A 6,826-nucleotide genomic window follows, 5' to 3' on the forward strand; every position below is an offset into this window, starting at 1 on the left:
TTATGTTCTTTTTTCTCACTGCAGAAGCTGTACATCATAGATATTAAATAACGTGTCCTGGATCTGTAAGATGAGACCCTAATCTGCCCAAAAACACTGTACCCATTTTCTATTACCTGTACTCTCTCACCCCTTACCTTACTCTCATAGGCACTTTATATTTCTTAGAGTCATACTTCTCTAGCTGGAATTTATACTATTATTAGAATGTTGAGGGTATTTGAGGTCACAGGCTTAGCATAAAGTACATTTCTGCAATGACAATTTTACTTGAGGATTTCGCGGGACTAGGGTTGCAGGTTGGGGGAGGGCAAAGGGTTGAGTGACTTAATTTGTTAGTGTTTAAAATAGTTTTGTATTAAACACAGATTCGTTGAAGATATGAATATTTAAGACAAAATTGGGTAATGTCAAGGAAATCTCACACCACTTTGGCCCACACTCAAATCCCTCTGAGATATATGTTCAGTCTTCTCCGTCCTTAGAAGACTTGGTGTGAGGTAGTAAAATGACAATCATTAACATTAATCAATTGTACATTTCAAAATAGCTAGAAAGAATAATTTGTACATTTCTAACATAAAGAAAAGATAAATATTTAAGATAATGGATATTCCAGTTACTCTCATTTGATTATATGTATGTCTCAAATTATCCATTTACCCCCAAACTATGTACATCTCATAGCTATCAGTGAAATACTGGCTGGGTGCGGTGGCTCACGCCTGTAATCCCCACACTTTGGGAGGCCGAGATGGGCGGATCACCTGAGGTCAGGAATTTGAGACCAGCCTGGCTAACATGGTAAAACCACGTTTCTACTAAAAATACAAAAAATTAGCTTGGCATGGTGGTGTGTGCCTATAACCCCATAACCCCAGCTACTCGGGAGGCTGAGGCAGGGGAATCTCTTGAACCTGGTAGGCGGAGGTTACAGTGAGCCAAGATTGTGCCATTACACTCCAGCTTGAGCAACAAGAGCAAAACTCCGTCTTAAAAAAAAAAAAAAAAAAAAAAAAAAACCTCTGGGATCATTCTACACATTCCCCATCTTAGAAGAAGACAAAGTACCTGTGACCACTCAGAAAAGCCCAGGCATTAGGGAAACTCTGATGGAAGAAGACCTTAAGCCTGACGTCTTTGGAAAGAGTGGAAACTTCTAGATAGAAAAGAATGACTCAGAGGCCCAAAAGTGTAAAAGGAATAATGAGATGAAATGGAGCAGAGGAACACTTTGGCTTTGGGTCAGGAAAATTTCCAGGCAGTAAGAACTGTTAGGTGATCGACATATCTAGGAGGAAAATGAGGGGTGTCCTGGCGCTGAGTTCATCAAGCCTGTAGGACTAAGGCAAGCCTGGTCTACAGGGAACCATCTGTACTGACTCTGGAAGGGTAAGATGGACAAGCAGGTCATTTTCGGCTCCGATTTCAGTTGCCCTGTGGAACAGGGGTGATGCAAACCGTATGTCTTTAAAACCACTCTTCATGTCAGTGGTTTGGTTGTTTGGGTTCTTTTAGAGTACCATGTGACAAAGGCCTTTGTGACAAAACAAAGTTTGTTTCAAACCTAACTCCCTTATCTTTTCTTCCCCATGCATGTAAAGTAATATGCTTTCTCTTAGAACTCATTCCAGGGTAAACTGGATTTATGTAGTGCTTTATGTAAACCGTGAGGCCAAAGAACAGAATATGAAAGATCCCACACTGGGCTGGATCAAATTTCAGGACAGCCTGAGGTTCAGAATCTGACAGTGGTACCCAGGGACATGCTGGTTGTTGCTAACCTCAAAGGGACACAGGGATGAGCCCTGGGCAAACAAACATGCCTCTCTCATGGGCAGATCTTTTATGAAGGTCTTCATCTCTAGCATCCAGTAAAAGCAGCCTGGGCTTTCAGAATCAGACGAAGCTGGGTTCTGACTTACCCTGTCGCACAGAAAAAGATACTTTGATGAGCGACTTAATTTGAACCTCATCTGTAAAATGCACAAAATAAACCATGATTGAGAAAATGAACAAATATATGTGCAGTACTAAGCACAGCAACTAGCATATAGCAGGTGCTTAATAAATTATAACAAATAATGTATGGTGATTCTGTTTAAAAATCTCTTAAGACTCTATATGTTCTCTCAATTCCTGGTGCATTAGTATTTGAGTTCAGGTGCTTATGAGATCCAAACCATTCTTATAATTATGTTCCCCTAATGAGTGATTTCCCATCTAACCATGAGATACCTGCTGCCTTCCTAGTTGGAAGAGAATGTTGGTGTTTGGCCAGCAGTGCCCCAACTCCAGACTTCAAGGGAAGCCCTGTTCTGTTCATTCTTGGTCTCTAGGGTGGTCTTAACAGCTCAGACTTCCTTTCTCAAATATTTCCTGGCTCCTAAGTAATTAACCTATTCCCTACCTTCCAAATGCTATTAGTTAGCCTTCCTCTTTTATGGGTTTACCTGCATAAACATAACGCTGTCTAACATCTGCCATTTAAATAAGAGGAGATATATTACTTACATGTTGTAATGAAAATGTTATAAACATCAGGAAGAAATGTGCAACCACTTGTGGCTGCCTTGGCAGTATGTTGGGGTTTGCCAAGTAACCTCTTTAATTGCTATTGCTGCAATATTCACATAGCTGCCATGTAGCTTTAAGAATGCACCTAAATAAATACATTAGAGAACTGCTCTGATGGGGACAAGATCTGCAGCTCTGTCATTTCTGATCAACAAGCTTCTTTGTTTCTAAAAGTTTTATAGCTGCTGCAAAATTGGAAAGGAGCCCCTTGAGATGGCCATGGACCACTTTATGATCTATCCAAGTCTATGATACAGCTATTTCTTGATTTGCCAGTAATCACTCAACAATAAAAGCAGATTTCTGTTCATCTTCAGGCAGTGGGAATGTCTGGGATGTGCTTCTGCCAACAAAAAAAAATGTCCTGGTGTCACAACTAAATATGAAAACCAGGGAGTAAAGACTACAAGGAAGAAGGTCAGGGCCGTGGAAGGATGGTAAGTTTCTGCTGCTTATATTTGCTGGGCTATCCCAGAGGCATTTCTCTCATTGCAAAGACCCGGATCCAGACTTCTTAGGGGAAACAAGAGGGAACTTACTTCATTAGGGTTGTTTTTTTTTTTTTTTTTTTTTCAGTAGTCAAGGGTTTCTCATTTGCCTTTGCTTCTAGCTACTTTGCACCTATTTGCCCTGAAGCTCAAGTGCCCGACCTCCTCCTCAACCCCATTAGATATCTATGCTGCTAGTGTTTGTTAGTATCCTGGGGTATCTGTAGGCTAACAATGGTTTGGGATACAAATTATAGAGACAGACTCTGGCTACCTTATGCAGAAAAGGAATTAACTACACAGGTATTGAGTACCTTACAGAATTGGCAAGAAAATGTGACGACCAGGCTTGGCAGGAACTGAGGGAACCTCAGCCAAGGTCCTTTCTAAAAATGATCTGCCTAGAATCCCACTGGTGATCTTCAGCCATTAGATGCTTCCTACAACACAGACTTATGATTTTGCCACAGCCTCCATGAATAATTTTTAACTGACCATGCCACTTACATCATTCTTTCTACATTCAAAGTAGTCACTAGGGAATGTGGTTGACCAGCCATGGGTCACAGGACAATGCCTCAGCTACTGAGCTAGGATAGAATGATCCACTCCTTTCACTTTCTATAGAGACAATAACTCCCCACCTATCTTAAGACTTCCCCAAAACACAAAGGATGTTCATATATTCTGGGCAGCCAAAATTACCAACATTCATTAGAGTCCATCACTTTTGCTAATAACCTCTAAGATCCCATCTTTCCTTCTTAGCATTTTCAAAAATATTACTACTGTCTAATGCAATGAAATCATCCTCAGAACAACCAAAAAGTCACCATCTCATGAATGGGAGGCAAAGCAAAGCCTCAACGGGCATTGGAGCCAGCTCCAGGTATGATGTCTATTCTACTCCCTAGTATCCTACCAAGTGAAGTCAGCCCCAACAACACATAATATGTGCATACAGATAAACATGGAATACAGCCAGATAGCAGAAAAGGAAAAGAAAGTACACACACACACACACACACACACACACACACACACACACACAGAGTACATTAAGAAAAGAAATATGATTTGGAGCCATATTTCTCATATTTGTAACTGACATGAGGCTACAGCTGCAGTTACAGGTCAGATTCTTTGGAACGTAGATTCTGAGATAGACTTTAACTTGCAAGATATTTATTTAGGAGAGCTCTTGGGATCGACCCCTAGAGAAGGGTAGTGGAGGAAGCAGAGCAGACAAATAAAATCAAGCTGAAATGCTGGCCCAACAGCCCTAGTCAGTGCTGTGGGGTCCTTGAGAGCTAGAATGACCACTCAGAGTTTACTCAAGTTGGGCTGAGATGACCAGGTCTTTAAATTCCCACATTGATCCATTACTGAATGTGGGTCACCCCATGAAGGGGCATCAACTTGAGTGAGGCAGCTGTCTGTAGCTGAGTCAATCTCTGAAGGGTTGAAAACTAAAGGATCTCTGCAGTCAGTCTCCCATAAGCTGGAGCAACAGTTGCTTCAACGAGGGATAATCTGGGGGAGGGGGGTGCAGCACAGTGTCCACAACAGCTGGTATTTATGGTTTTCTCCCTCCTCTTCCTGTTCTATATTACCTTTGTCTTGAACAAGGACTTTAGCTAACTAGTATTCTTTATCCAGTGGGGTAACACTAACCTTCATTCTTCAGGATGCTAAAGTCCAAACTCACACTATATTCTTTCCTTTCTACAGGCAGAGGTGAGACTTCATAGGCTGATCCACTGTTCAATGAAGGCTACTGATATGAGGAGGTAAGATATGGCCAGTAAAATTTCTCAAGCATCAGTCCATCCTATAACATCTTTACATTAAGTGAGTTTCTAGGTAAGAAACAATATTGTTGGAGATGCTATAACATTGTGTAGAGCATTCATAGGTTCATAAATGGTAGCTCTGGCAAAACCCAGTGAGGACAAATCATACCTTCTCTATGAAGACGGGTCCATTTTAATCAATCTCCCATCAGGACTCATGGATGATTTTTAATGCCGACAAATTTGTTAGTAGTGGTTGCTGGCTCATCAGTGGTGAAGTGGCAGATTATGTTAAGTCCATGTATAGAGTCCATTCTTAATCCCAACCCCAAGAGGCATCATAACCTCTTATACATGAGTCAGTTTACAGACATCAGGATGGATTAGGAAAAGATTCTCTAACATCTCAAGTCCTGGATCAAAAGCTTTCTTGGTACAGGAAGTCTTTCATTAGTAATGTGTAATATATACAACTATTTTTAGATACATTGTATCAACCTTCTAATTAACAAACTTTATTCTTTAGAGCAGCTTTAGGTTTACAGCAAAATTGAGTAGAATGTATAGAGATCTCCCTCATACCCTCCACTATATCAATTGTTAAGATACGGAATAATATATTTCCTTTTTAAACTTTCTGGCCGGGCGTGGTGGCTCATGCCAGTACTCCCAGTACTTTGGGAGGCCAAGGCGGATGAATCACGAGGTCAAAAGATCGAGACCATCCTGGCCAACATGGTGAAACCCCATCTCTACCAAAAATACAAAACATTAGGCCAACATGATGGTGCGCGCCTGTAGTCCCAGCTACTTGGTAGGCTGAGGCAGGAGAATTACTTGAACCCAGGAGGAGGAGGTTGCAGTGAGCTGAGATTGTGCCACTGCACTCCAGCCTGGGTGAGAGAGTGAGACTCTGTCTCAAAAAAAAAAAAAAAAAATCATAAACGTTCTAAGAGGTACATAGTGCAATGGCTAAGAGCCAGCCTCTGAAGCCAGACTGCCTAGGCTTAGACCCATACTCTATCATATACTAGAAAATGTGACTTCTGAGCAGGTTATTACATCTGTTTCCTCATTTTTAAGTTGGAATAATAGTAATAGCACCTATATCCTCAACTGTAAGAGAGAGCATCACTTCATGTTCCCTCCAGGAAAAAAAAAAATGCTTCCAAATAAACTCTAATGTGCCATCAATTATAGATACATAATAGATATATGTTTAGACACATTTTAGAGATGTTCAAATGCAAAATACATAGTCTCAGAATAAATGAGATTCAGTATATGCTAAGAGCTCTTGTTAACTCTCAAATTCATAGCTTAATATATCAGGTAACAATCGGTTCAGGATATAACCTACTGAAGCTTATAGGCAAACCAAGGGTTTTTCTCAATGGTTACTTGCTCAAGAGGACATAATTTCTGTGAAAATAAGGGCCTCCACTATGCTATATATTGTGAAGCCTTACCACAGTTCCAGACTACAGATATCTAGCTCTACCCCACATACTTGGGCACCATTGAAGTCGCTGAGTTACTTATTCATTCAGCAAATATTTATTTGCATGCCCAACTCTGGAGAGTTACAGATGAGTGTGATGGAGATGAAGTGTCTATCACTTTCATGACGTTCACATTTGAATGCACTGAATAATATAGTTGCTTGCCCTACATTCTGGATCAGCTAGAAAGACTTTAGATCCTACATCAAACTGTCAGCCTTTTGAGTCACCTAGCAAATAAAATGGAGCAGCACACCCAGACGCGATCTGTATTTCTTCCAAATACAAAGAAGCCCATCAAGCCTTAGAATCAATGAGACTCAGTATATGTTAAGAGCTCTTGCCACCAAGCTTCTTTGTCTCTTTCTTAGAGGTATAGGACTCACTTGTCATTCAGTTTTAAAGGATTATAATAGTAATTCTTTATGACATTCCCTATGTCACTGAGTCCCTAGATACTTCACTG

Source organism: Cebus imitator, unplaced genomic scaffold (genome assembly GCF_001604975.1).
Source record: "Cebus imitator isolate Cc_AM_T3 unplaced genomic scaffold, Cebus_imitator-1.0 Scaffold68, whole genome shotgun sequence".
NCBI lineage: Eukaryota > Metazoa > Chordata > Mammalia > Primates > Cebidae > Cebus > Cebus imitator.